Source organism: Nomascus leucogenys, unplaced genomic scaffold (assembly GCF_006542625.1).
Source record: "Nomascus leucogenys isolate Asia unplaced genomic scaffold, Asia_NLE_v1 Super-Scaffold_349, whole genome shotgun sequence".
Classification (NCBI taxonomy): domain Eukaryota; kingdom Metazoa; phylum Chordata; class Mammalia; order Primates; family Hylobatidae; genus Nomascus; species Nomascus leucogenys.
The window spans coordinates 575071-587555 of NW_022095771.1; the positions used below are offsets into that span (position 1 = coordinate 575071).

Genomic DNA, 12485 nt, shown 5'->3' on the forward strand with positions numbered 1-12485 from the left:
GTCTGCTTGTCACCAACGGGCGGGGAACCGTTAAGAGCTACCGTTTCCAGCCTGCCTGGCCAGGAGCGCGCCGCCTGGCATGGGGAGCGGGGCGGCGCGCGCCTGGCCAGGAAGGCTGGAAACGGTAGCTCTTAACGGTTCCCAGCCCGTTGTTGACAAGGCGGCTGGACTAGAATCCCAGCAGGCGACATTTGCCCTTCCTTGGGCCAAATTCTAGTTTTGGCCAGTGCCCCAGGAAGTTCAATCCCCTGTTTTGTTATCTTGGCTATTTCTGGGGCACCCCTGGTTCTCCTGGGTCCCCTTTCTCCTTGGGCTTGGGCTGGGCTGGGCATCTGTAGGTCTGGGATGTTTGCCCTGTGAGGGAGGCTCTGTCACACAAGCGGGCTGGCATGGGGACCTGTGACAGGCTGCTGGCTAGGGCTCTGCAGATGCCACAATCCCCCTCCCTTCCAGCAGCCTCTGAGTCCAGCTTCCCCATTGACACTGATTTCCACCAGCCGGAACTTAACACCTGCCGCCATGCCTGGCAGTTCTCGTGGGAGGAGCGGGGCGGCGCGCGCCTGGCCAGGCAGGCTGGAAACGGTAGCTCTTAACGGTTCCCCGCCCGTTGGTGACAAGGCGGCTGGACTAGAATCCCAGCAGGCGACATGCGAGGAGGCGGGCAGCCCAAGAGGATTGGGCAGGGCAGTGTGGACCTCGACGCTTCCACAGCGATTCTGGCTACTGATCGCGGGCACCTCCTTGCCAGGGGATGTGAGTCCGGAGAGGGACAGGAGGGGCAGGTCCAGGCTGGGCAGTGAGGATGGCGTGACGCCGCGAAGTGCTCCTCGCCCTTGTCCAACTGCGACGAGTGTGGTCCTCACCCCACTTCCCGCTGCTAGGCTGGGATCCCTCTCCCAACTGCACCCGGGGTCTTTCCTGGACATCACGCCTCCTCCAGCTCAGGGAGCCACCTGGTTTCCTAAGCTGCTGTGGGAACTGGCCTGAGGTCCAGGCGCTGTCCATTGTGCCGCAGCCCTCTTTTCTCTCCAGCCAGAGCGCAGTGCAGCCACTATGGGGAGAAATCCGCCGCCTGGCCCGCCAGTGCACAAGTTCAGAGCTTTGCAGGGGGTAACATGGACTGTGGTTTCGTGAAACTGTCACCCTCACCAGCGCCTTTTTCGTGGATGTGGATGTTGAGGCGGCAGAGAGGGTCATTACTGGTTTACCCAGGAGATGCTAAGAGCAGAGGAGAAAATCTCACATCCCAGGCATGTGTCTCTGGTACGCCATTTTCCACCAACCCATTTGGTGGAAAGTCCCCTAAATAGCTACATAAAGATGAAGATAGTTTAGGCATTTTACACGTGACATCATTGGCCTCACCTCAACTGAGGCCTGACTGGCCAGTGTCTCAAAGGCACAGATGGCAACCTGATCCTCAGAACAGGTGGTGCTCCAGCTTTGTGGGAGCGACTTTCAAGGTATGGAGCACTTGGGGAGTCTTTGAAACTCCTCAGGCTTCACAACTTTGCTTTGAATGGAATGTTCATCGCCCCCGGCACTCACGGAGGTACCTTTACTCTCTCGGGCTGATCTGTTTAATTTTTCTGTCTAGACAATGGAAACTTCTGGGAGCATTTCTGGTTTCGTGTAGCCTCCTAATCATTGATGTCCCTTAATTCCATGTGTCCTCAGAGACAGACAGTTCTTTTGATTCTGGAATGGCACCAGCTTTTATGTTTAATCCGTAAAAACCAAGGTGTTAATCTACATAAAAGTAAGACCTTGTTCATATCACACATTCCAACAGGCTTCATTTCTGATTCCTGAATGTGGATTACTATTTAAAAAAAAAAGCCTAAAAACTCTGCTCATGGATATTACACACTGTTATTGTACTTTGTGAAGAATTTACTCCTTCAGGATCAATTACACACGTGCTCATCAGCACCTCTGTAAATAAAGGAACAAGAACCATGTGGCATCTATGGATGTGGTGAGGTGAAGTATAGGGAGACCACGACACAGCAGCTCTTCCCTTGTTTTCAGTAGTCTGTGGGGTCAAGTACCTGCCTTCCTCCCCCATCCCTCAATATTCTCATTCTATTCCTGACTGTTCCTTCTTTAGGTGGGAGTTTCTAAATACACTTGTCTGCAAGTGTTGGTGGGGATGTTGTAACGTGAGGGCCTCCATCATTCATCACCTTAAAGATGAATGGGGAAGATTTTGTGATCTGTGTTCAAGAGGCACTGCTGTTGGGTGTGTGGCTGCAAAAACACGTGATCTCAGCTGTCCCCAGCAGCTGTCTCACAAGATTTGTCCTGATGCAGCCACAGCTGCTGTTCACAGAGCCAGGAGCTCCTCGCAGTTTGGTGTATTCTGCTGAGCTCACTGCAGAGGAGGCTCCGACCCTCCTCTGCTCACCCTATTCCTGGTAGAATCTGCTCAGCTGCCTGGTTTGTTCCAGTGTTTCCTGGGAGCCTGTTGCGTGACTGCATTTCAGAGGGTCTTTAGGGATTCCACCCTCACTACACCAGTCACTCTACACGGGCCATGCACTTAGCTTCTTGGGACCCCGTGTGTGTCATCTTCAGTGGAGCTGTGAAGAGCTCTAGTTAGGGGTAGATCTCATTCTCATGTGCCTCAGGCTGCTTCAAAAGCTGATCATCTCGTCTTTGGACACATGGACATTATTCCTTTTGTGTATTTTGAAGTCCATTGCTGTTTTTTTTTCCTTTTTTTTTTAATAATGTGGACCCTTGCAGTAACAGTGACAGTCACTTTTAAATATCTTTGTGAATTTAACTCTGGCAACAATTTGATGAAGTTGACATGTGTTTCTCATTTTATAGGTGAGGAAACTGACACTTGGAGAGGTAGAGTAGCTTTATTTACTTCACACAAGCTTTTGATGAATTTCAAGTCTCAACCTAGAAGTCTTCCTCTAAGGTATGACTGTGGCATATTCTTTGTATTTCTCTGCCAGCGTTCTGAAGGGGTCCATATCCCATTTGGACTCCATTTTCTTCTTAATGACAGGAAACTTGCAGAAACAGGCCTTCAGTTGGGGAGAGCACTTGCTGGCACTTGGCCTTCCCTGTCCTCCACCTTCCCCTTGGCAGGGCTTAGGTGATTTGAGGGAGCCGGAGCAGCAGTAGGTCCTGACCAGCACTCACCTGGAACACTTGTTGTTATGTGAAGATAACACCCACTCACTTTTTGCGGTTCTAATTATTTGGGTTTTTTGTTCTAATTTTTTGTTCTAATTATTCCCTGGGATTTCTCTTCCAGGTTCGTGCTTGCACGAACCTGTAATTCAAATATTGATGAAAACAAAACTACTGCCCTCCTACCAAATGGTAACAATGCATGTATTTTTTTCTTTTTCTAATTATAAAAGAAATGCATGCTGTTTTAATAATGGTAGATCATAGAGATCTTTATGTAACAAAATTCTCCCATGTCTTCTTCTTCATTCCAAACTCACTCCCTTCTTAGAAGGAATTATTATAGCTTGGTGTTTATTCTTTTGGATGTTTTCTATAAATTTATAAATACACATAAAGTTGGCCAGGTGCAGTAGCTCATGTCTGTAATCCCAATACTTTGGGAGGCCGAGTGGGGAGGATCCCTTGAGCTCAGGAGGTTGAGGCTGCAGTGAGCTGTGATCATGCCATTGCACTCCCATCTGGGCAACAGAGTTAGACCCTGCCTCCAAAAAGAAAAAAAAAAAAAGAAGATAAATACATGTACAGTTTTTGAACACAAATTGTATCATACTATATTTTTTTATTTTGCTATTTCACAAGCAATATATCATTTACATTATTCCATATCAATGCATGAGATTCTAACTCTATTTTTAATGTCTTAAAAGTATTCCAAAGAATGGGTATACAAGATTTATTTCACTGTTTATTCTTTGATAGAAACTTAGATTATTTCTGATTCCATCATTATTAAAAAGTGCAGTGATAAGATTCTTGTACATAATTTACTACACTGACAACTAACCGTTCAGTTTATCTTGCCTTCTTTTAGTCAGAGAATATGTCATGAGTTTAATATTTATTTTATGATTTGATTCATAGAGAAATTAATATTATGATTGGATAAGACAATTGTGAAGAAACTGCACTTCGAGGTTGTCTATCTCCGTATTCTGATGGAAAAGCGTGGAATTTAGAAGCATTGCTCGCTCCTTCAGTTTCTAACAAGTCAGTATTCTCATAACAATTTAAATTTAAATGTTTGAATTGTTTCTCCTTCCCTCCTTCAGGATAAGTATGTTGTTTTTCTGTTTGTGAAACTTCTGACTCTGGGGTTTTTCAGCTGGGCTTTAGAAAGGGTAACTCCCATATTGCTGTTGCATCTATTTCTCTTCAGCATGTGGCATGTGATAAAGATCATAGAATTAGACCAGATTCTGTATATATTTTGGGACCAAAAATTCAAAGTAATCAACTCAAGACAGGAGTCTACAACTTTGATTCTTAACAAAAGATTTCTTTTGATTTCCCCAAATATTTATGATTCCTAGAAGAAATTCACTCATGGGTGAAGCATGTGGTTCTGTTGAATGTTTTGTTGGGGATTTCCACATTGAGTTTCATGAGGCATATACTGTCTTAAAGGGGTTTTTTTTTGGTACTGCCTTTCTCTGATTCTATTGGAGAGTAATACTAGCTTCCTAAAATATATTGGGAAATGTTCCCTCCTCTGCTACTTTTAGACAATATTATTCTCATAATGACAAGTTTTCTTGTGAAAATGCTCTGAAAAAAAATGTAGGGTGGGCTGGGCATGTGGCTTACACCAGCACTTTGGGAGGCCGAGGCAGGTGGATCATGAGGTCAGGAGTTCGAGACCACCCTGACTGACATGGTGAATGTCGTCTCTACTAAAAATACAAAAATTAGCCAGGCATGCTGACATGTGCCTGTAATACCAGCTACTCAGGAGGCTGAGGCGGAAGAATCACTTGAACCCAGGAGGCAGAGGTTGCAGTGAGCCGAGATTGCACCACTGCACTATAGCCTAGGCGACAGAGCAAGACTCTGTCTCAAAAAAAAAAAAAAGTGTAGGGTGCCTTTTCTCTTTTGTACTGGGTAATATTATTTATCTTGATTGGTATTTACCCATATACCTGCCAATGGTTTAATGAGCCCCCATCTTCTACTCTCCAATCTTACCCCTACTTCAGCCACTCCTCCCTACTTTCTGGTACTCAGCCCCGTGTTTTTCTCTCCTCACATTCTCAACCCTGTCTCTTTAACGCGGGGACTTCCATGTGCTGCCTATATCCTCCCACCATGAACTGACAGGAGGCTCTGCAGGCTCTAAGCTGGGGCAGTAATGTGGTCCCCTTAGTTTCAGCCTCCAGACCACTGTCCTGTGCTCCTGGCATATGCTCCTAGTGTCTGGAAACATCTGGTTCATGTAGTTGGTCTGGCTTCCTATGTGTTTGGTGCCAGAGGGAGTCTGTTTCTTGCTCTTCCTCCACACAGAGAAGGCAAACCTCTGAATTGATTTTGAAATCAGTTCTTAGTTATTTCTTTTGGACTGAAATACATTGTCTATTACTTTATGATGACATAAATATTGTAGCTTAGTTTGTGGCAGTTAGAATTTCATTTTTATTTATTGTTTTACAAGCCATGCCACCATGCCCAGCTAATGTTTTATCATTTGGCAGAGACGTGGTCTCACTCTGTGGCCCAGGCTAGTTCCATTTCCTAGGTTTGCACAATTATCCCACCTTGGCCTCCCAAAGCACTGGGATTACAGGCATGAGCCACTGTGCTTTGCCAATAGTTAAAATTTTAGATTATTATGTACAATACTGTGATATGCCATATTTAACTTATTCAGAGACAAGGCTTTAATAAAACATTACTTCATGTTAGAATATTTTTCTTTAATTTTTTCAAATTAGTTTTCTTTTTTTTCCCCTAATCTTTTTGTTCTAGCTTCACCTTTACCCTGAGTTTCCATGTTTCCATCCTGGGCAGGAGAGGCAGCTCCATGGATGATGGCCTGTGGCTCTGTGTACTTGGAGCTCTTACCCAGTAAGACTTTGTGACCAGGAGGCCTCTTTTCAGGACAGATCACCTGCATGTAAAACAAAGAGCCCTTCCAGGCCAGGAGTACTTAGCCAAGATCTTTTTGCTTTCACATTTTATTTTTGTTTGTTAGGGTTTTTTTTTTTCTTTGAGACAGGGTCTCTGTTGCCCAGGCCGGAGTACAGTGAGGCAATCTTAGCTCACTGCAACCTCTGCCTCCCGGGTTCAAATGACTCTCTTGCCTCAGCCTCTCAAGTAGCTGGGTTTACAGGCTCACACCATGGTGTCCTTCTAAGTTTTGTATTTTTAGTAGAGACAGGGTTTCACCATGTTGGCCAGGCTGGTCTCAAACTCCTGACCTCAGGTGATCCACCTGCCTCAGCCTCCCAAATTGCTGGGATTAACGGTGTGAGCCACCACAGCCAGTGAGTTTTTGAGTCATTACCATCATTGGACACAATAAATATCCAGACACACAGATGTTCTCTAACATGTCTATGAGTTTAGAGATTGGACGTTTCTTTTTCCAGTGATCCTGGTTCTTGACCTTCTCATTTAAGGTTTTGTCATCTCCCAGCAGCAGACACAAGGTTTCCTTAAGCCCTGTCAGTGTAGAGGGGAGGGTCTTTGAAAAGCACCAAGTATACACTGTGAGTATTTCAAGATTTCTCCACATTTCTCTGTCTCTTCCAGGCCAGTTCTTGGAGATACTAGGATGCCAAGAGTTTCCTCCAAGAATGGAGATTCCTTGGAAGTGAGGTTCACCTTGAGTCAAGAAAGACGAATCACACATGATATTTGCCCAGGGTCTCAAGAACAGAGCCAGAAAGAAGAGCTGGGGCCGGCGGGACTGTGGGGGTCCTCTCTCCCACCTGAAAAGCTACTGCTGCCTGCCGATCCTCTCAAGAGGAGACCTCTCTGGGCTCCAGCACCTAAAACAGACAAACCTGGGAGGATGCTTCTCTCTTCTATGTCACACGTGTCCTGGAGAAAACCCGTGTATCTGAATGACCAAAGAAAACTATAAGAAAAAGTGCAAAATCTGTGCCAGGCCATTCAGTGTCTGGCTGGGGCTCTGGGGTGCACATGCATTCCAAGAAGACTGAAGGGTGCCAAGCCTGCAGGAAATGTCCATCAGACCTGCCTCTCACACCTGGAGTAGGACTGCCCATCCAACTTCATGATGCAGAACTGTCTTTAAAAGGTGACTGCAGATATGGAGAGAGGGATTTCTAACCCTGATAGAACACGACCAGCTGTCCTGCTGGGGAAAGCTGCATCCACCAGTGACATGCTGCTCAAACTGGCCCAGGACACACTCTACTACCTAAGGAATAAGCCCCGCATTTGCTATTTGTGGGTGAAAGGAGAGGGTGAGAGAGGAGGGGAGTGTCCGCACAGACATGAGAAGCCTGCAGATCCAGATGACCCCTTGCTGATCAGAATAAGAAAGATCGACTTGTGAAAACAGTGACCCCGTAGCAGATGAGCTTCTAAAGCAGGCTTCAACCATGCGTCATCTGGACCCACTGGTGGAGAATTCTGCCCCCACTCTATGTTGATGGTCTGGGGGATACCATTACTGAGACAGATCTAAGAAATAATCTCTACCTGTTGGCGAAATCTGGATGGTCACTTGTATGAGACAGCAGTGTGCTCTCATCAGCTTTCCACAGGGCAGGCTGCGGAAATGGTGCTGAGAAGTACTATTGTAAATTGATTGTCCATGGCTGCAGACTTACCATCAAATGGAAGAAGATTCCAAGCTCTCAAAAGGAAAAAGAGAAGGATGGAACCACAGACTCTGGGACCCTGCCAGAGCCTATTTCAGTGCTGCCAGGAGCTCCTCCTCCCCCTGCAGCTCTGGTCCCCACCTTGGAGCCTCCTTCCAAGGAGTGAGACTCCCTTTCTGACTTTTTCTGACCATAGACACCTTTTCTGACTTTTTCTGTCCTTGGCACCTGCTGAGGACAGCAGACCCAGGGACCCGGGCTCCTGGGCCCATTCTTGCCCAGCTTCTTCTTGATCATGTGACTTGAAGGCATTCTTGTGCAGTGGAAGCAGGGCCCCAGGACCATCTGATAGATCGATGGTCTCTGGCCTCTGCTCCACTGATGGTCGGATGGTGGCCACTCAGGGTGTGAGAGCCCAGCCATCGCTGTTTCCTTGAGTTGAAGAGGTTGGAGGCTGGTCCACCTGCTCCTATCCCACCCTCGGCGATGTGGATGGTTGCTCTTTGAGCCTGGTAATGTCACTGCCTTGGCCCTGCCAGGCATGCCCTGCCTTGGGGGGGCCCTGTGTACCCACACACTACTTTAAGGGGCTTGCTCTTCCTTGGGCCAAATTCTAGTTTTGGCCAGTGCCCCAGGAAGTTCAGTGCCCTGTTTTGCTATCTTGGCTATTTCTGGGGCACCTGTGGTTCTCCTGGGTCCCTTTTCTCCCAGGGCTTGGGCTGGGCTGGGCATCTGTAGGTCTGGGATGTTTGCCCTGTGAGGGAGGCTCTGTCACACAAGTGGGCAGGCATGGGGACCTGTGACAGGCTGCTGGCTGGCTAGGGCTCTGCAGATGCCACAATCCTTCTCCCCTCCAGCAGCCTCTGAGTCCAGCTTCCCCATTGACACTGATTTCACCCAGCTCAGGAGCTGAAGGCTGTGCTGCTCAGTGGCCCCTGAGAAAGGTCAGGTCCAGGTGCCACCATGCAAGGGGAGTGTCTATGGCCCTACTGTTGGGTTTTCATTGGGCTGGGCAAGGCCTGGTTGTGGGGGCCCTGATGGGGTTCAGGGCCAAGGCCTGTCCTATGGTCCTGGGGGTGTCCAGGGAAGATGAAAGAACAGGGGTTCGGTATCCCTGCTCAAAGCTGCACTGTGGACACCATGAATCCCGGATGTCCAGGTCCATGGGGAGTTTGGGAGAGAATTTCAACACAGAACTCACCAAAAATCCCATGATCTATCCTGAGATAGGAACAGACTTGCCACATCTTGGGCTGCTGGGCCCCCAGAGAGTGACCTGCTGTCCTGGGCTCTACGGAATTCTCATGCTGCTGGGCCTTGGCCTCAGGTCAGCTTCTGGGCTTCTGGAGCTGGGCTGGTGGGCCAGGGAGAGCCAGCCCATCCCCCTTGGGAAGGGTCTCCATGCTGAGGGATGCTGGCAGAGGCCTGGGTGCCAGAGACACTCGCTCCAGGACCACGGCCTTCCTAGGGATCCTTGTATGTTTTGCTGAATGGAAAGCAAACTTGGTCCACTTCTCCCCCAAGCCCATTTGACCCTTGTACGGTTTGAGTTTTTGGAGTCTTGGGGTCTCTAGTAACCCACCTGGTCTGACACTGAGGAAACACCTACAGGCTGCTGATCCCACAGTGAGGGGTGTGTGCCGCCTGGGCATGGGCACTTGTGAGTGAGGGTAACTGCTGATCCCACAGTGAGGGGTGTGTGCCACCTGGGTGTGGGAACTTGTGAGTGAGAGTAACTGCTGATCCCACAGTGAGGGGTGTGTGCCGCCTGGGGTGTGGGAACTTGTGAGTGGGGACCCCTGTTGCTCTCTGGCCCCGTTGGTGCCCGCAGCTATAGGTGTGGGCTGGCACAGATGGGACTGAACCCTCCAGGGCCCTCCAGGGTTCTTCTAGGGCAGGAGTGGAAGGGTGTGGTGGGGGGCTTGGAGGGGTCTTGCTCTCATCCCCTGCCCTATTACTGAGGTGAGTCCAACACCTGACCTGGGGCCCAGCTGGCCTGTTTTTAGAAGCTTCTTAGAGAAGGAAAAGGAAGAGGAAGAGGAGGAGGAGGAGGAGGAAGGCCTCGGGAGCAGGGATGGAGGGTCCTGGGAACTCCCCACTATTTGCTGTCTTAGATGGTGACTCAGGAAGGGACCTGGTGCTGGAGACCACCTTGGGGGCAGGTCACAGTGCATCCTTCTGAGCTCAGCCATGGAGGCCTAAAAGTGCCTGAGAACCACATCATCGTCCAGAGCCCAGGTATGAGACACTCCAGTCTCGGGAGAGCTCCCACAGAACAAATAGGAGAGCCTCAGGAGAGGGTCTAGGTTTGGGGCTGGGCGTCAGGCCAGGAGGGGTCTCCTGGGAGCGGTCTGTGCCTTCACCCTGTTTCTGCCCTGGGCACCTCGCACTGGGCAGTGCTGGGTCCTTTCTGGACACCCTGGGGTCCAGCTCTGCACAGGAGGCAATGGATACGGGAAGGCCCAGGCAGGGAAGTGCTCGCCACCCTCCTGCCTTTCATCTGAGTTGTGTCAGGGGTGGATTCAGTTTCCAGGAGGACTCATGGTGCCCTGTCCAGCCCACTAGGGCTGGATTGGTTTGGCCCTCCCTCTGGGCTAAAGCAGAGGGTTCTGTGGGCAGTGTGGGCACTGGCCTCGGGCCAGGTTTGATGTACTTGTTGCTCCCCCAGCGCCCTCGGGCACATGGGGACAGGGTTCTGTGCACTTTCAATGCCACATGTGCCCTGGCTGTGAGCATGTGCTTGCCCTGCAGAAGGCAGATGTACCAGAGCTTCAGGATGAGCTTGTGATGAGCTTGAGGTAGGAGTTTGTGGGGACAGCAGGCATGGGAGGACCTGGTCCTTCAAGGTAGAGGGCTGGTGGCCTGAGCAGGGCCTATTGGGGCCTCAGTCTGTGGTGCTGAGGGTCCCCTATGTATGGGGTGAGACCTCCCACAGGAGGCTGGATCAGATAAGGTCTTGCAGCTTCTTATAGGGGTGGTCTCATCTCCATCAAATGTGGCCCCTGAAAGAAGGGGCTCCCCAAGTACTCTCCCAAGATGAGTCCTGGCCCAGTCTGCCCAGGATGCTGGCCCTGAGTCCCAGCCCCAGCCGTGTGATGCCCCCTCTCAGGCAGGGCATGGTTTGTGTGCCCTGCAGGGACTGCCTCTACCTCCTGTGCAGAGGAAGGGAGCTGGGTCCTTCTGGAGGAGCCAAACCCCTCAGCTGGGGAAGCCAAGCCCTGTAGGGCAGCAGGGTCCCTGGCCTGGGGTTTCCTGTGCATACTTGTCCCATCAATCAAGCACTGTAGGAGCCATTTTAAGGTGGCAATCTGGGAACACAACATTTGCTTATCTTCACAGAAGGAGCAGAGGTGTTCAGAGCCCCCTGGACTGCCCTGAAAACCTCACTATTCCAGGCCCCTCTGCAGACCCTTCCCAAGGCCAGAACTCCAGGCAGTAGGCTGGGCTGTCACCCTCTTCTCTGAGACCCTACCCCTGTCCTAAGACCTCCCCATTGTCCCTCAGATGCCCCATCCCTCCGGATTGCCCACCTCCGCTGGGATCCTCCATGCCCCACATGTCTTACTTGATGCTGCAGTGCTCTCAACATGGCGTGGCTTATGAAGGTGTGGCTCACATCTAGGTCATTCTGGTGCACGTTCGCTGAGGACATCTTGGCCTGCTTCATTTTCTGTAGAGCAGGGCCAAGCCTCAGAACAGACACAAGACTCATTGTCAAAATTGCTGTCATGAAATAGCGGTTCTGGAAGGAAAGGAGGCTTTTTCTGTAGAAACTTCATTTCCAAAGCCAGGGAAAGTCAGCAGCGTGCAGCTCACCTGTGTTGCCCATACCACTGTCTGCCCAGGATTTGTGACTGACCCCTTCCGCCCCCTTAGGGTTGACTTTCCCTCCACTGGGTAACTGGGCTTCTGACATGGTCCGGCCTTTGCATCCTGCTCTGGCTGGGACTGGAAGGACCAGACCTGGTGTTTCCCTGGGTTCTTGGCCTTTGCCTTCTCGACATTCAGTAGGGGTGACCATGCTGGGCCCCAGACATCTGTGAGGTTTCCTTTGTAGATCCAATGAGACATCTATGGGCAGAAGAATGCTCTGGTCAGACAGGCCTCAGGGTGACCCCAAGGGGGATCCGAACCTAAGGATTCTGGAAGTTTCCAGCCTTTGGCTCCACGGTTCCTCAGGAGAGGTTCAGTCTGCCTAGGACTGGGCTTCCCTTCCCATGAATAAAGAGTGAGCAAGAGCTCAGGTTGTGAACTCTGATCAGGATTTACTCCTTCCTTTGGGGTGACCAGAAGGTGTTCCTGTTCCTGGCTTAGAAGTGGCCCAGGCCCTGGCATCAGATTCCTCCCAGCAAGGTGATCCTTGCAGGGATGGGCAGGAGGGCTGGGGACCAGGCCTGTTGTCCTTTTGGTGAGGAAAGTGTACCCTTCTCTGAGAGGCAGGCAGCACCAGGCAGCAACAATGGGCACCTGTCCTCAACCCTGAAGAGTGGTCACGGGGGACACTCATCCACCTCTGTGCCTTCTTGCTGTTCCTAGATTTATTCCAGTTGTCAAGCATTCATAGCCATTTATCTGTCCATCTGATGCCCTGATGTTTTTGCTGTAGATAAGAAGTGATTGAGCTGAGCTGCCAGGCTTCCTGGAGTTATTCTTGGATGCTGGGTCATGTGCTTAGGGGCCCCGATGTGACTGAACTGGAAGGACCAG

General features: G+C 50.1%; 1 long non-coding RNA gene across 1 annotated transcript; it reads left to right on the plus strand.

Moving 5' to 3' along the window:
- Nucleotides 1-526: 526 nt before the first annotated feature.
- On the plus strand, nt 527-7940 carry LOC105737701. The gene is made up of 3 exons (XR_001113378.1): nt 527-753; nt 4075-4200; nt 6739-7940. It is a non-coding gene; the product is annotated as an uncharacterized LOC105737701 (long non-coding RNA).
- The last annotated feature ends 4545 nt before the right edge of the window (nt 7941-12485 follow it).